This window comes from Marmota marmota, unplaced genomic scaffold (assembly GCF_001458135.2).
Source record: "Marmota marmota marmota unplaced genomic scaffold, marMar, whole genome shotgun sequence".
NCBI classification, from domain to species: Eukaryota; Metazoa; Chordata; class Mammalia; order Rodentia; family Sciuridae; genus Marmota; species Marmota marmota.
Genome location: NW_026000082.1, coordinates 23,708,848 through 23,726,242, shown reverse-complemented (window position 1 = coordinate 23,726,242; position 17,395 = coordinate 23,708,848). Strand labels below are relative to the sequence as shown.

At 47.4% G+C, this 17,395-nt stretch overlaps 1 long non-coding RNA gene across 1 annotated transcript; it reads left to right on the top strand.

The window, feature by feature from the left end:
* The first annotated feature begins 15,542 nt into the window (after nucleotides 1-15,542).
* Nucleotides 15,543-16,553, top strand: LOC125620424. The gene is made up of 2 exons (XR_007352081.1): nucleotides 15,543-15,689; nucleotides 16,188-16,553. It is a non-coding gene; the product is annotated as an uncharacterized LOC125620424 (long non-coding RNA).
* The last annotated feature ends 842 nt before the right edge of the window (nucleotides 16,554-17,395 follow it).

Genomic DNA, 17,395 nt, shown 5'->3' with positions numbered 1-17,395 from the left:
CTATGGGAGTCCCCAGACTGTTATCAAATATGGTCTTGAGAGCTGATATGATTTTAGCTTGGTGTGTCATTTATTGCTATGTAAGAACTCACCTTAAAACTTAGTGGTTTGAACAATAACCGTTTTATTAACTCTTGATTCTGTGGATCAGCAGTTTGGGCTGGACTCAGATGCACAGTTCTGCTGGCCTCACCTGGGATCACGATGTGGTTGTAATCATCTGGCCTCTTGACTGATGCTGGAGGATTGCTGTGGTTCAGGTGTGTCTCCCAAAGGTTCCTGTGCTGGAAGCATGGTCCCCAGTGTGGTGGTGTTGAGGCGGCAGAACCTTTAAAGAGGTGGAGCCTAGTGGAAGATAATTAGGTCATGTGTGCTCCACCCTCTGAAGGGATTAACAAATGTCTTGTGGGCTTGGACTAGTTCCCTCCAGATCTAGTTTTAATGAATTGAGTTATTACAAGAGGGGCCCGCCACGTCTCCTGAACCCCTCTAACATGTGCACAGCTTGCAACTCTCTCCCACACTCTCACCATTGTGGTGTCATCCATAATGAGGCACTTGCCAGATCTGAGCAGACACTAGCACTGTGCTCTTGAACCTCCAGAACTGTGAGCCAAACAAATCTCTTTTGTTTATAAAGTACCCAGCATCAAGTATTTTGTTTTAGCAGCACAGAATGGACAAAGGCAATAGTCTAAGGTGGTTTTACATTGCTGGTGTTTGGTGCACTCTAATTTGTCCATAGGTTGCATTTCTTATCTCTGCTCCATGTGGCTTCTCATCCCTCAGTCGATTGTATTGAGAGTCTTCAGTTGGCAAGAAGGCAAAAGCAGAAGCCCGTTGAGGGCCCAGGCTTAGAAACAGTACCGAGCAGCCTCGAAGGAGGCTCAGGTCACTTGCATGGCTACTCTGAAGATGTTGCAATTTTTATACTTTTGCAGCTCAGAGAGAAGCATGCTTCATGTTTCTCAAGTTAAATAACTTATTTCATGTACTGTTGACTGTTCCAATTGTTGAAACAATGTCTTTGTTTTCCCTCTGAGAAGCTGATGGGCACATCTTCCCTATCAGTCACCTCTGTGTACACCAGGATGTGAAAGTGCTACCCTGGTGAGTTAGTCTGCTGGGGATGCCATGACATATACCACAGACTGGGTAGTTTAAATAACTGAAATTTATTTCCCCATAGTTCTAGAGGCTAGAATTTCAAGATCAAGGTATCAGCAGGGTTGGTTTCACTGTGGCCTTTCTCCTTGGCTTGAAGATAGCTGTATTCTGGTGTCTCTCTTTGATTATCTCAATGTGCATGTACAGGTCTTATGTCTATCATTTTCTATTATGAGAAACCAGTCACATTGGATTAGGGTCTACCCTGAAAAAAAAAATCCCATTTTAACTTAATTACCTTTTAAAGGCCTTACTCCAACATAGTCACATTTTGAGGTACTGGGGGTTAGGGCTTCAACACATGTGTTTTGAAGGGACACAGTTCAGCCTGTTTATGGGGCTGAGGATTGTTCTGGGACTTGCCCCATCCCAGTTGGGCAGAGGTGGACATGTATAGATTTCATGGAACCCAGTGTTTTGGAGACATTGTTTTTTGAATCACAGATCCTTTTCTATAACATGACCTATTTGGAACTCTAATATATAAAATATAACAATGCAACCACAAAACAAGGACCTCCCAGAGGCATCCTCAATTCTCACCCTGTATACATATTTGCCGGGTGAGCAAAGTGTTCAGCATTTTGTTGCAAAATAAAATCTGTCTCTATTAGTCTGACGCTTTATTTATTTATTTTTTGTAATGGGGTGGAGCCCAGGGATATTTTACCACTGACTCTATTCCCAGTCCATTTTACTTTATTTTATTTGAGATATAGTCTTGCTAAATTGCTGAGGGTCCCATAAGTTGCTGAGGCTGGCCTGAAACTTGTGATCCTCCTGCCTAAGCCTCTGGAGTTGCTGGGATTACTTGCAGGTGTGAGCCACTGTCCCAGGCTGCATGCTGCATTCTTTTAACTATTGCAGTAATTTGTATTTGTTTGAAAATCTTCCTTCCTTCCTCATCCATAACATGGCTGTCCTGGAATGGCATATACTTGCCTATCTGCCTTATAGTAGGTTTCCTGGAAGTGGATTCTGAGATAGAGAGTAGTATTCTGAAGGGTTGTGGAGAGTGTACTCAGATTCATTAATGTGGAGGGCAGGAGGCGGAGTGGGCAGAGGGATCTGCCATGGGATGTCACCCAAGGCACTGGCTAATCCTCAGGAGCTTTAGAGCTTGTGCCAAATCGAGGGAAGGATTCAGGCTTTTGTTGCCAGGCACCAGCCAATCACAGGCCATGACTTTGGGTGAGGCAGATCCTGATGGCCAAGGGCAATTTCCAATGAGTGCCACAACTTTGAGCCAGCAGCAGTGGTTCCCAGCAGCTGGGGAATACGTACATAGGCCCTAAAAGGGGGGGATCTGAAAGGAGCACCACAACATCCACTGTACTACCACATTGACTTTGGGCTAGGTCATGGGATTTATTTTGGCCAATTGAATGTAGAGGGAAAGGAGAGGGTGCTTGTTCCAGTCTAAGACCAGACCTCATGGTGCTTCCATCCCCCATCTGAAGTAAGCTGGTGCTCCTTCACCCTGAGCCCAGGATGCATATATAGAGAACAGATCTGAATCATTCAAACTGGGAAGTCCAGCGTGGCCCATTCAGCATCAAGTGAACTGTAGTTGACCTGGAGACTCAGAGGTGTGAAGTAATAGTCGGTTTTGTAGGTCACTGAGATTTGGGGTTGGTTTGTTTTACAGCATTATCACCAGATCTGACTAATACAGCTAGTAAGATGGATTTGACTGGAAGCAATGAGGTGGAAGATTACCACCGCACATCACAAAGGATTTGCTGAAATCCTCTTAAATCCTCTTTGTTTCTGTCCCAAATGGCTTCTCTGGACACTAGATACTTTCTCTTTCTATCTCTTTTCCCTTCAATGGCCTATAAAATTTGTGGGAGACATGGAGGATTTTATGAAAGAGGTGGGAGGTTTGCTGGAAAACAGATACCCCCAGGAGGAGCATCCTGAGGTCCTGTAACGCCTACTCAGACTGGGGTGGGTCTGCCCTTACTGCACCCTCCTTCCTCCTGCCAGGATCCTCCCCTGGCTCCTCTCCTAGATGCCATGATCTACCCCCTGCTCCAGACATGACTTCAACTCTTGGAGGGCAAGAAACATCTGCTTCCTGTTTGTGGTCATCACTGTCCCCAGCACAGGGCGGGGCACATGGGTAATTAATAAACAGTTTTCAAGGGAGGAATGCAGGGTTACCTGATCCATCCCCTACCTCTTGACAAGCCTCCTACTCCCTGTTATGTGTCTCTGTGGCCACAAGGCGTCAGTAAAGACTTTGGCTTGGTGTCACAGCTGGAGCCAGGAAACAGTCTGGACTTTGGGGGCCAGGAACTCTACCAGGAAGGCCCTTTGATTAGACCCAATATGTCTGGGAACAGGTGACAGGGCTGAGAAATGAGGAGGCTAGGACTTGCCTCAGAGAGTCTGGGGCTGTGCTTTGCCTTCATTCATTTATTCTACGGTTGTTCACTTCTACTATGCAGCAAGCACTGTTTTGGGGCCAAGGTCACAGAGGCTCTCTCAAACTCACAATGTCTCTGCTTACTTGGAGTAGACAGTACACCACTGACTAGACAGAAAATAAACTAAAAGAAAGAGACAGAAACAATAATAACAGCAAGAGCCAAGATAATTTCAGAGGGTGATAAGAGTTATGAAGTAAATAAAATGGAAATGAGGTAATGACCGAGCTGGGGGAGGGCTTCGCTTGGCTGGCAATCAGATAAGCTCAAGGGGAAGCAAAAGCCTTCATAAGAACTAGTTGCCAAGGTCCCCAACAAGTTGCTGGTCCAAAAGCCTCATTTTGCAGATGGGGAAACTGAGGCCCAGTAAGCCAGGGCGGAGCTCAGAGCTGAGCCCATATCTCTGATTCCCAGGTTTGTCTCTGGATGGCCTTTCTCTCCTCCCGTCCTTAACCTGCCCTGTGTCATCTTAATGAAAGGGAGCAGAGGCCAGGGTGCTCTTAGAATGTGGGCAGTGACGGAGTGTGTGTGTGTGTGTGTGTGTGTGTGTGTGTAAAGCCTTTAGTGCAGAAAATTACACAAACCACACAGTGATGTTAAAGAAGTCCTGCAAAATTCCGATTTTTTTCATGACAACTTCAAACCTTTTTTCTCCAAAAAATATCACACATCAAATTCTCTTCCAGATTTTGGTTTTGGTGCCTCTGCTTTGCCTGTTTGAGGGTGTGACCTGGGAAAGTCATTTCCCTTTTTCTGTGAGCCTCAGTTCTGCAAAATCTGAACCCAACTTTCCTGACCCCAAATCCACAGTTCCATAATCCCTCTGCAGACCCCAGGTATTCTCCGTGGCTGGGTTCTGGGCTGGACCCACCTCCTGCTCCTGAGGCCACCCTGCATGCCTGTCCCAGCCCTGTGTCTATGACAATGTTAGATATAATCGTGTTTGTCTAGAGACTCACAGTAACACTCTGACGTAGGTTGGGGTTTGTTATCATCCCGTTTGCCAACCAGGAAGCAAGCTCCAGCGTCACAGGACTTGCTCAAGGTCACACAGACAGTAAGTAACAGAGCCAGGATTTGAGCCAAAAGTTCCATTCAGTTTCCTCTACTCAAAGGTCCCATTCAAGATGGTGGAAAATTCCAAAACTTTGGTGTTTGGGGAACTAACCTTCATTTCTCTGAAAACCCACGTATGTGCCATATATGGTCCAGGTAGCCTCACTTAATGTGGTTCTGTCATCTGCAGAATAAAGGGAGGTATTCCACCCCACATGAGCAGGTGCCATCGAGCCAAACCCAGGGGTAGAATTTTTCAAATGCCCTTAAGTCCAGTGAAAACTCAGTGAAGGGGCTAGGGTATAGCACGGTGGTAGAGGCTATACTTAGCATGTACAAGGCCCTGCTTTCTGTCCCCAGCACTACCACCCAGCTAACCAACCAACCAACGAACCAAACAAAGCCACTGAAGAAGCCCCAGACATGGGTCACTTGACTCATGAAAACATTGAGGTCCAAAAAGTCTTCCTAAACAAGATGGTAACCTTGCTGATCCTATTTCCATTTTCTCTTTTCTTGCTGAGCAATGGCTGCCAGACCCCCACCTTTCTGCTTTCCTGAAACTGCTCTGGCAACTTGGTTTTTGATTTCCTGGTTATCAAATTGAAGGACCCCTATTTAGCCCTTATTCTACCTGATTTCTCAGCAGTATTGGGGGTTGCTAACCATGCCCTCCTTTGGAAAACAGTTTCCTGGGTTTCCATGACCCCTGGATGCTGCCTCTCCTACTGCCTCAGCTATTCCTTCTCAGTCTCCACCCATCTCTTCTCTTTTGTGTCTGATCCCCCAAGGTTCTGTCCTTGGCCACCTTCTTTGATCACTCTGCATCATCATTCCCATGGCAACCATGCTAATAACTGCAAAACATGTTTATTTTCAATCTAGACCTCCCTCCTGAGCTCTGGATCTATTTGTCTGGCCCTTGTCTCATAGACGTCAACACTGGTTGACTCAACGCATTCATTCAGTTCTTACCCTTCTCTCTGCAGCTTGTTCTTCCTTCTAGTTTCCTCTCCACGGAAGGGTCATCCTGTCCCCCAAACCACACCCCTGGAAGTCATTTTTGGTCCTCTCTTTCCTGTAACCTCCACTGCAGCTAATGATGCAAAATCAAGATTACAGTCTCCATTTCCATCTTCTTCCTCAGTACCAGAAGCTCCAAATTCTACTTAGACACGCGGCCACCTGGAATAAAGACTGTATTCCTGAGCCTTTTGGGGAGGGTTGGTGATTCGAGGGCACTTCTAGAAAGTGCCTTTCTCCTTCTCTCTCTCTCTCTTTTTTTAATATTTATTTTTTAGGTGTAGATGGACACAACACAATGCCTTTAATTTTATGTGGTGCTGAGGATCGAACCTGGGTCCTGCCTGTGCTAGGCGAGTGTTCTACCGCTGAGCCACAATCCCAGCCCCCTCCTTCTCTTTTCTCCCTTTTTTCCCCCTGGCTGCAATGATGATATGGTAGTTGAAGCAAGCTTTTTGGATCACAAGGTCTAACCCACAAATGACAAAGTAACAAGGTGGAAGGGCCTAGATACAGACAGTCCTGGACCATCTACCTGCTTCCTTATAGTCGAGTGACCTCCTTGTAATCAAAAAAGAAAGAAAAAAGCTAACACTTTCCCCACTCACTCATATCCTCTTCGGCCCCCTCATCACCAACAGGATCAAGTTCAAGATCTTCAGTCTGATAATCAAGGGCCATCCCTCTGGCCCTTTCCTATCTAAGTATATTTCTTGTGCCTCTGACCATCGATCCCTTACGTTCATCACTCTGGACTCATTGCTTTTCCTAGTCAAGCCTCATTTATTCTTGTCTGTTGGCTTCCCCACACACTGCCTTGCACTTTCCTTCTTCCAGATGCCCATATCCAAATTCTACCCCATCCATTCTACTGTGTGAGCACCTAGTATGTGTCATGAGCTATGGCAGGGGCTTTCACAGCAGCCACTTACAGGCAGATAAGGAAATACTCAAAGAAGGGAAGTAAGTTGCCCAAGGTGGGCATTCAGAGTGATGACTGACTGAAGCCAGGTCTACTGAATTCCACCAGTTGTCATTAGACAGGACTCAGGCCTTTGATACCTTCCTCACCCCACCAAGTACCCTGGGGCCCAGGAGCTTGAGCTCTTAATCACAACTGAGCCACTTGCTATTACCACTTGCTGAGCTGGAGGCTGCTGGTTGTCCACCAGATCCATCCTTCCTCTCTTCCATAATACCTGAGTTATTGATGAACACATGGTTACTAGTTAGAAACCATATTTTCCAGGCCTCCCTGCAGCTAAGTATGATCCTGTGATTAAATGTGATGTGATATGTGTTGCTGGGCCTCAAAACATTGAGTGTGCCCACTTCTCTTCTATTTGAGAGATGGAATGAAAGTGTCTGTGCCCCAGCTTCTGCTCTGCAGACAAAAGTTTAAAAAGAAAAGAAAAGTTGACTTGGTTGAGCCAGCCGTGTGGCTCATGAGTTTGATAGGTCATGGTCAGCAGAACAGCAAGAAAAAAGCAAGTTGGAGCTGAGTCATAGGGAGAAACCAGGAAAAAATTTTTCTGCTCTTTAAGACACTTTAAAAATTTCCTTGTCAGGTGAGAAGGATTGCAAGTTCAAAGCCATCCTAGGCAACTTAGTAGGACACTTTCTTAAAATCAAATAAAGAGGGCTGGAGATATAGCTCAGTGGTAGCATGCCCCTGGGTCAATCTCTAGTACTGGAAAAAAAAAAAAATCTCTTGGGTCTTTTTGTTATAGCAGCTGCTCTAACACTTAAATATAACTCATTCTATGTGCAAAGTACTATCCTGAGTATGATTAAAGTTTTGACTCAGTAAATTACTCACTGTGTGGTAATGGGCAAGACACTTTACCTCTATGAGCTTCGGTTCCCTCAACCTTATAAAACCTGTAATAATAAGGCATTAAGTCAGATTATGGAGGGTCAGGTGAGATACTATGAGTCAGTAATGGATGACCTAACAAGCAGACAGCACATGTGTTTAGATGCAAGTTTTAAAGACTTTGATATGAAAAAGGAAAGGAAAAGGAGGAGGAGAAAAAGATGAAGATTTGCCATTTCAAAATAGTCATGGATAAATGAAAAATTTGAGGTCTTCCTTCCACTGATTTTATAGTTTAGTATTATTTCAAATTATTTATTTCAAAGCACATATAGAAGATCAGGCCCACTTACCCAAAGTGCATGGACTATAAGTGAGGGAGAGATGGTTCCTCAAAGAAAATTTGGGAAAATCTTTTTCCAGCAGAAAAAGGGGACCGAATCTTGGAAGGCACCAACCACAGATACCTGCATCTGCCTCCAGTCTTTGTAGGTTGAAGGGCCATTTACAAGGGACATGGTTTGAAGTCACACCTCTGCTCTCCAGACCCTCTCTTTGGACAGGCAAACAGTTTCTGCTTACTCAGCACTTGCTGCGAGTTGGAAACAGCTATCAATTATGGGGAATTTTCTGCATGCCAGGCACTATACTGACTTCACATTAGCCAATAGCTCATTGAATCCCAGCAGTTGGGTATATTTGTATTTGAATGCATTTTAGATTAAAAATAAAAACAAAAACAGAGGCACAAAGTCGCAAAGTAGCTTTACCAAATGTCATATGTAGTTTGAAGGCAGACTTTAAACCCAGGTGTGTATGATGCCAAGACCTGGGCTTGTCTCTCAGCCCCAGCTGCTAATATGTCCATGTTATTCCCTGAGTGCAAAGTCTGGGCATAAGCACAATCCTGAAGATTCTAAGATGATCTCCAAGGAAAGCCAGGATCTCCATTACTGTCCTTAATCTAAAGAAGCTTTCGGTGGAAAAAACTAGGTTTGATGACATAAAAATTAATTTGCCTTCCAAAAGGTTAAATGACCAGTGATAGATGGGGAGACAATATTTAAAACATTCATAAAAGATAAAAGTTTACTATTTATAATATATAAAGAGCACTTAAAAAGTATTAAGAAAAAGATAACTCAGTAGAAATATGGGCAAGGCTTATGAACAGGTAATTCACAGAAAAATAAAAACAGACAATATCTTTCTCAATAATCAAATTAGTTGAAATTAAATGACTCTATTTACAGAGATAAATATACAAAATATCACTAATGTCTAGGGTAGTGGAGGGCGTGAACCACCAGGCATTCTCACTCAGTGCAGGCAGATAAATGGGATTAGTCACTTTGGGAACCATTTGGCAGTAGCTATTACAATTTTACTTGCTCATATCTCCTGATCCAGTAATTCCCCTTCTAGAAATTAATTCTACAGAGATAGTCCCACAAGTGTTCAACAGTAAATATGCAAGGATGTCCTTGTAGCATTATTTGTAGCAGCGAAATTTAGGAAACAAGCTGAATTCCCATCAATAGGGGATGGTGAAGTAGATTATGTTCAAGGCAGTCACTGAAAGGAGGGAGGGCTGGGGTGCAGCTCAGTGGTAGAGAACTTGCCCTGCGTGCACAAGGCCCGGGTTTCACGCCGGCATTGCAAAAGAAGAAGAAGAAAAGGGGGCGGGGAGCCATATTCACTGACATGGGGAAGATTTCCAAAACATATTAAGGTGAAAAAAATCCAGCTAGAGAAAATATTATAATCCCATTCACATAAAAGCATGTTATGTATATGTGTGCAACATATATGTGATACAATGAGTGTATAATATATTTTTGAAGGAAAAACTTGGGAGTCTCTAACTTTTCACTTTATGCTTCCTAAATTGTTAGGAAATGATTTTGCCTTGAGCATCCATTATTTTTGACTTAAAACAATGTGCTAATTAAAAAGAAGAAACAATGAATGACTCATCTCCTTCTGTTGGGCCCAGAAGGGCTGGGGTGGCAGGGGGTGGGTCCTGTTGTGTGGAGGTGCCCATTTTATGGCAAAGTCTCAAGCTCACTAGAAGAAGCACAGATATAAGCTCCTCTAGAGCCCACCCTCTGATGAGCTGCCTGGTGCTCCCTGCTCTCCCTGCCACACCTCTGCTCTAAGAGGACATCTGGACTTGATATTTATGGATGTCCACCCCCGCCCCCCAATAAGAACAATATTTTACCAAGGGCCTTGTGTGGTTTACTATGTGTCTGTACATCGCTTCGGCTGGCTGGGTGTTGTTGATTAGGTTGCTTAACTTCTCTGAGCCCTGTGGCTGCCTAAAATAAGGACAATAACTATACCCACCTCCTGGAGTTGTTGTGAGAACCGAAGGAGAAAATGCACACCAAGGCTTCTGTCCCCCACAACCCTGGCCCATCTCTACCTCCCAGCGCCTGGGAGGCAATGGGTACGGAGAATGTGGTCTCCATCCTACAGAGCTTGGAGAGTAAAATATCATACCCAAAGGTTACAAGTTCATGATTGAGCTTGACTAGAATTCAGAGCTCCTGGCTCCAACTTGGAATCCAGCTCCAGGCTCTCTTTCAGCCTCAGCTCCAGGTTGGGGCCAGGGTAGCCACACTCACTCCAGCACATCCTAAAGCACATCCTAACACAGACTCTGAATCACACACGGGAGGAGGTGGGGATGATCATGTGTCAAGTTCTGTCCCCAGAACCTTACAGTTTGGTGGGGAAAGACCCCTCACCAGCTCTGATGGTGATAAAATTGCCCTTCATAGGTGGAAAAGACCCCAAGGGGCGCAGTTCGGGTGATGGCCATAGTACAGCAAAGTCACAGAGGCCAGGAGGTCAAGGGGCATGTGTGTCAGGAGCCTGGGTGGGAGCGTACCTGGGGCTCCTTCTCTTCCTGTGGTCACGTTTCCCAGCAGCAGCTCTCATTTGATTTGCCCATCAGGCAGGCACTCAACATCCCCTTAGTTCATCCTCACAAGAAGCCTGTGGTGTCTCCATTTGACAGATGAGGAGACCGAGCCCAGAGTAGCACCCTTATATCTTCCATCTGTCGGAGCACCCTCTGGGTCTTGCCCTGTATGTATGTCCAGTCCTTCCACTTTCATGTCCTCCCTAAACTGACCCCATCTCACCCTTTTGTCACCATAAGCTCTCAGCCTTTCAGCTCCTGAGCTGCTCAACCATGCCTGCCTGGAACCCTCAACATGACTCTCTGTCACATGCTCCAGGCTGTCCAGATCTCAAGTCCCACAGCATGTGCAGGCCTCTTCTACCCAGACTAGCTAGAGAGCAGAGGCCATCGCTGTCCATCCCCAGACCCATCTGACCAAGCAGCACAGAACCATTTGCGATGTGTTCTCAGAAATCTAGTCTCATTTGAAGCCTTGCACATATATTTTTGATGTTAGGGTTCTTCTCCTCCCTATTGTAGAGAGAAAGAAACTGGATAGATAAGGTGTGACTCTGCCCTAGTTTTCTGACCTTTGGATAGGGATCAGCACCTAGTAACGCTATTTACAGGGTGGGTGGAGACCAAGAGAGAGGCCAGAGAAGAAAAGAGCACCTACCAGGGCCCTCCCTGTTCCCATTGTGCCTGCACACAGTAGGCACTCAACAAGTACCAACTTGGTCTTCCGGTGGGCACTAATCCTGACCCAGCACTTCTAACAGCAAAGTGAGTGAGGCAAGGGTGGATTAAGGAACTCAAAAGGATTACTCAGTAATCGGCTAACCCACTTAAGCTTCCTGGGAAAAGACGACAATCACACTGTTCATTAATTTATTTAACAAATGATTGTTGAGCATTTAGCTGAGCTGGAAGGAGGGTGACAACAATGACATTGCTCAGTTACTAAGAATCTACTCTGTGCCCATTAACTCCGTGAGGTTGAAGAACCTTGTAAAAGATATTTTATTGTTTGTAATAGGGAAGGAACTAGTTTGGGACTCAGGTGAGGCAAATGACAGGTGGAGCATAAGTTTGAGGAGGCATTTGTTCCCACTTGGACAACACTGCCTCACCCTCCTTCCCACCACAGTGCTTGTGGGGAACACTGTGGTGGGCTGCCCAGAGCCCCTTCCATGAAATAGTTGCCCAAGCTGCTGGGAGTGCTGTCCGCAGACCACCTTCCCGTGGGAGCTCCTTGGGATGGGCTCAGCTGGGCAGAGCTGTTCCTCCTACGGCCAGGCCTTTCCCTCGGCAGCTGCATCTGATGACTGATGGGGGCAGAGTATAATGGCCTAGCTCAGGATGACTCTGAAGGGCCCTTCTAACTCCGGAGTTCCCCATGGGGTTGGCCAGGGCTCTTGCTGGGCCTGCTTTGTAGCTTCTGCTTCCTCCCTCCCTCCCTCCTGCAGTGTGGAGCCTGATGGCACTCCCTAATAAATCTCTTGCAAGCTGAGCCCCATTGCAGAATCTGCGTCCTGGGGAATTCAACTTGCAGTAGTGTCACTGTTGGGGTAACCTCTTTATAGTTGGTTAAAGCACAGCATTCGTAAAGACTCTAAGACAAGGATGTCCCCAAAAGCCAGGCTCAGGGGTAATAGTACTAACTACAAACCCTACTGTTCTACACACTTCACTTGCATTCACTTATTTAATCTCCTTAGCACCTCTGCAGGGGTGGTACTATTGGCATGCCCATTTTTTTTTCAGCTAAAATAGCAGAGGAGATGGTTTATTGTGCACATGTTACACTTGGTGAAACTGAGATAAGAACTAATTCAAATGCTAAAGATCCTGGGCAAAGGACCATAGGGACTGTTAAGAGCAAGGTGGGTCTTAGAAGAGGTCTTTGGGATCAGATGGTGATGGAAATTCTAGATCAATTGAGATAAATTCTCTTTTTTTTAGAGAATTTTTTTAATATTTATTTTTTAGTTCTCGGCAGACACAACATCTTTGTTGGTATGTGGTGCTGAGGATCGAACCCGGGCCGCACTCATGCCAGGCGAGCGCGCTACCGCCTGAGCCACATCCCCAGCCCTGAGATAAATTCTGAACAGTAGCTTAGTACCCATTTTACAGATGAGTTTGAGAGAAGTTCTACTTTTCTTGAAGGAAAAAAAAAAAAAACCAAAGGATTGGTGATAAGATCTAATCTACTAAAAGATAATTCAAAATTAAGAATATCAGTCTGGGGTCAGGTATGGTGGTAAAAACCTGTAACCCCAGCTACCTGGGAAGCTGAAGCAGGAGGATCTCAAGTTCGAGGACAGACTGGGTAACACAAAGATACTCTCAAAGACAAAAACAAAGCCAGGTGCAGTGGCACACACCTGTAATTTCAGCAATTCTGAAAGCTGAGGCAAGAGAATTGCAAGTTCAAGGTCAGTCTCAGCAACTTAGCAAGGCCCTAAGCAATTTAGCAAGACCCTGCTTCAAAATTAGGAATAAAAAGGATTGGGGATGTGGCTCAGTGGTAAAGTGCCCCTGGGTTCAGCCCCCAGCACCAAACCAAGCCAAACCAAACAATCTAGGGAAACTTTCATATGAATAGGAATTAAAAAAAAAAAAAAAGATAAGAACAGGTCCTGCCTGAGTCACAACTCAGGTCCTAGCTTTTAGGGAGTCTAACTCCTGACTCCAAAGACCCAACCCAGGTATGAGAGTAGAATCTACAGGGCAGAGGGGCATCAGGTTGCTTTAGGCGAGAGACCCCTTGGAACTCTGGAAGCTGGTGAGTCTGAGGGGTTGGGGGAGTCTGAGGGGTGGTAGCTCTGCAGGGGACTCCCTCCTCCACTTGTACTTTAACTTGGAACATGGCAGGTGTTGGGCTTCTGTTGAATCCTTTCCACTTGGAGAGTGCTTAAGGATTTGTCAACAGATATCAACCCATCCCTGCATTAGTTCCTCCTCACTAATGGTGAGGCTTAGGTCTTGTAAAGTAGCAGGGCCAGGACATATTAGCCTCATTTTATTGGTGGGAAAACTGAGACTCAGGGAGAAGGGAATCAAGGCAGTGTTCAAACCGGGGTCTAACCTTCCTGTCCCATTGCAGCCGCTGGGTTTCTGGGCAAAGCTGGAGCAAACGCTGGCCTTTCAGCCCAGAGCTCAGGCCATTCTTCCCTAGAAGCCTCTCTTCTTTTTCTCCATCCTATCCCATAAGATCTTGTCACATCAGAGATGCCTTTATTCATTTATCAAACACCTCTTGTCATTCATTCCATGCCTGTCCTGACAGTTTAGGTTGGTACTAACACAGGGGAAACTTTGGCTGCAGGAGAGTCACATTGACAAATTTGGCCTTACAGCAAAGCCCAACCACTGGGGACAGAAGGTCTTAACCCTGTGTTTCTTCTCCAGAGAATGCCCCCCTGCCTGATCCTAGCTCTGTCTGCAGTGTCTCTGACCCAGCTTCCTCCCCACCTTTGGTCTCTTCCAGTCTTTCTCCCACACCCTCAAGGATCTTTTTAGAGACAATCAACAGCAGAGGGCAGCCAGGAACTCATATTGGTTATCAGGACTCTGAGGCTAAATCCTGCTAGGCCTGGGCAAGCTCCAGACGATGGAAGGAGAACTGTGCTGACCTCACAAAGTTGTCATAAAGTTGCTAGACTTTTCTTGTCCCTTTTAGACACTCTGAACCTTCCCTCCCCATAGATTCCTTGGACTGGTATGTTTCCCTGCCTTTAAACAGGTTGTTTTCCTAAAAACATATTCAACAGTCCAGGCTCTTATCACATCAAATGTCACACCTCAACCAGCTGAAACTGCTCCCTCCTCTGGGTTTGCCCATTTGGCAGTTCCACCTGCATTCTGGACCTCATCATGTTATACCAAGATTAGTTATTCCCAGGTCTGTTGTCTCCTCCCACCTGGACTGTGATTCCATGAGGGCATACAGCCAGGAATAAAGCTGGTGCCAATTCATAGAATGATCCTCACCATCATTTACTGAGGGCTGTCTAGGAGCCTGGCACTCTGCTAAAGGCCTCACAAACACCTGAGGAGAAAGGAGCATCTCCCTCTGAGGAAATAGCCTGGGAAGTCTGAAAGGATGATGTCTTGGACACTGGAGAGTCATGATCCAAAGCCAGGGCTATCTGACTCCTCAGGTACAGCCAGCTCCTCCACAACTCCACCAAGCTCCCCCCACCCTAGGAGCTGGGAAGGCCAGTGGGTTATTTTGCCACCCTGTGGCAGTCTCTGCCTTCCAGGTTATAACATCACAATTGCACAACTTACAAGATATTTTGGAAAGAAACTGTCGGTTTCCTGTCCTGGGCACTTCTGGGCGATGTGGCTCCCCTCCCACCCAGAGTCTTCAACAGCCTCAGGACTCTGGAAGCTAAATATAGCTGGGAGTTGGAGTGATAAGGAAATGAAAACTCAAAGACTATTAAAGTGACCCAATTTTATTTTGGTTTTGGAGGCCAGATGGGGCATTGCTCCACTCTGCAGGGTATAGAGCTGTACAATCTTCCCCTCCCGCAGGCCAGAGGCCCTGCGAGGGTGGGGGCTCAGGCGGCGGGGGTGCGGCTCAAGGGCTCAACGAATGGTGGCCCCGGGACCCAGTTCCGGTAGTGGGCTGCACAAGAAGAAGGGAAATCAGGCAGAGGCCTGCCATGGCTCAGATTGGGGAGGAGGGGCCGAGAAAAGAGGACACAAAATCCAAGAACGTGGAGTCCAAAAGCTGGTCCAGTCTCCTTCACTTTGGGGTTCAGGTCAGAGAAGTGAAGCCAACTGTCACCCCGATGAAGGCAGGCCAGGAGTCCCAGCCCCTTGCGGCGCTCGGCGCACAAACCCGCCGCCTCCACCCTCACAGAGGGTGTGTCCGGGGCCGGGTCGCAGGGTGTGGAGTTCCGCCGCAGGTCAGGCCCGCTTCTCCTCCGCGGCGCGCTCAGCAGCTCACCGANGTACGACACGGCCCCGGGTTGGGGGCCGGGGGCGGTCCCAACAGAGCTCCCCGCGGCCGCAGCCCGCTGTCCATACCCGGGCCCGCGTACGGTTGCAGAGTCCGAATCCCGTGAGGGCCGTGGTTGGTAGCGGCCGGCGGCGGCCTCTGCACTAGGCGGTAGCCCTCAGCGAGCATCAGGTGGTCAGCCATGGCAGAGTCTGGCTGCCTGTGGGGGCAGCGGGCGGATGATCAGCGCGGGCGCCCCCCCAGGACCCGGCCAGTTGCTCCTCCGAGGCAGGAGACCCAGGCACCGTGCCGTACCTGCAGCTCAGTCAAGTAAAGGAAAACTGAATCCGACCGGTTCTCCTGCCTAGCCCAGAGCGCACGGAGTTCCACGCTCCTGCGCACCCCACGGCCCAGGCTCTGGGCAGCAACAGAAACAAACACCCACCCGGTCCCGCTCCAAGACCTGCTCGTGGATCCAGGGGGCCCGCGACCACTTATACCCAGAGGCGGGGATTCCCCGCCCCAGCGCTATCATTGGCTGGATGAAACGCTTCTGGGCGTGCCACGCGCTCCTAGATCTAGGACTCAGCCCCACCCCCTGATGGAGCTCTGTCCTTTGAGTCCCAGGCCCCACCCCAGGCTGTGACTGCTGAGGGCGGGAGAGGTGTTCGGCACTTTCCAGAGGGGCTTGATCTGGCTTTTGGGGGCTCACTCCAGACTAGGTTGGAGCCGAGCTTGAATTTAGCAGACGGTGAGGTGGAAAGGTCAGAGGTTTAGGTGCTCTAGAGCTGCAGAATCTCAGTCCCACCAACCTCTTTAATTTTCCAGATGGAGACCAAGGCTCAGAGGAAGAGGAGGTTTCCTGGGAATACAGATCAAAGGGAGAGGGACTCGAACCCATGCCGGTGACTGCATCATTTACACAGGGCATAGGCACCTCAACAGTGCAAGGTCTCCCGCGTTCCCACCCATCCATCCCCATAACCTCAGGGAGCCAGTTGCGTCTTTTCTGGCTCCCACTGCACCTTGTCTGTTGAAGCATGTACTGAGTTGTTATTAGAGTAATTTATGGGCATGTCTCCTGAAGGACTTGTTCATCTTCTTATCCTCAGCGCTTGGCCCAGAGCCCAGCCCAGAGCTGGCTTTGGGTAAAAGTCAAGTGAATGAATAAATGACAGAATGAATTGCAATTCATACACCTGAGCTTCAGTTTCTTCATCTGTAAGACGCTGACAACAGCAGCACAGCTCCTACTGCAGTATGGCAAGGGTTAAATGAGTGCAGGCTTGTAGAGTGCCCACCACGGTGACTGGCACACAGATATGCAGAAGCGTTCCTTCAATGAATGAAAGGCTGGATTTAGCTCAGTTCCTAAGGACTTCCCTCTGGGGGATTTCACACCTTCCCTGGATAATAACACCCCGTTTTGCAGACGAAGAGACTGAGGCACACAAAGAGAAAATGACTGTCCAGTGAGCATAAGCAACGAATTGGCATGTGAATGCTGTGTGTTCTCTGAGCTCTTAGAGCAACTGGAATCTTTCCCACGTCCAGGAGGCAGCCTCCCTGAACCTTGACCCCCACGTGTTTGCCACTCTTTTCCTCCCTCCTCTGACTCCCCTCCCCCAGTCGCTGCCTTGGGACTTCCTGGAACTTGGTTTATCTAATTGGTGTAGAGTGGAGAAGCCTAGAGTGAGAGTTCAGAAGGCCAAGTTCTAATCATGGTCCTGCCACCTGCAGGCATGTGACCCTTGGTTGTTGTCTGGGGATGGGAGGGTATCATTTGATTCCCCAGGGCCTCAGCTTTCAGTTCAGTGAAAGGGAGATGGTGATCCATGCCTGAGAGTTTGTGGGAAGATCACAAATGACCACAGGTGTGATCAGCATTTTTACAAAGTGTAAAATCTGCATGCTGAATTCCCAAGTCTTTCTCTTCAATGAAGGGAAGACTACACACAAATGCCTAAATCCAGATTCATCTGGAGGTATGTAAGTGTATGTGTGGGAGAGCTTTGAAAAAGACAGAATATCTGGCC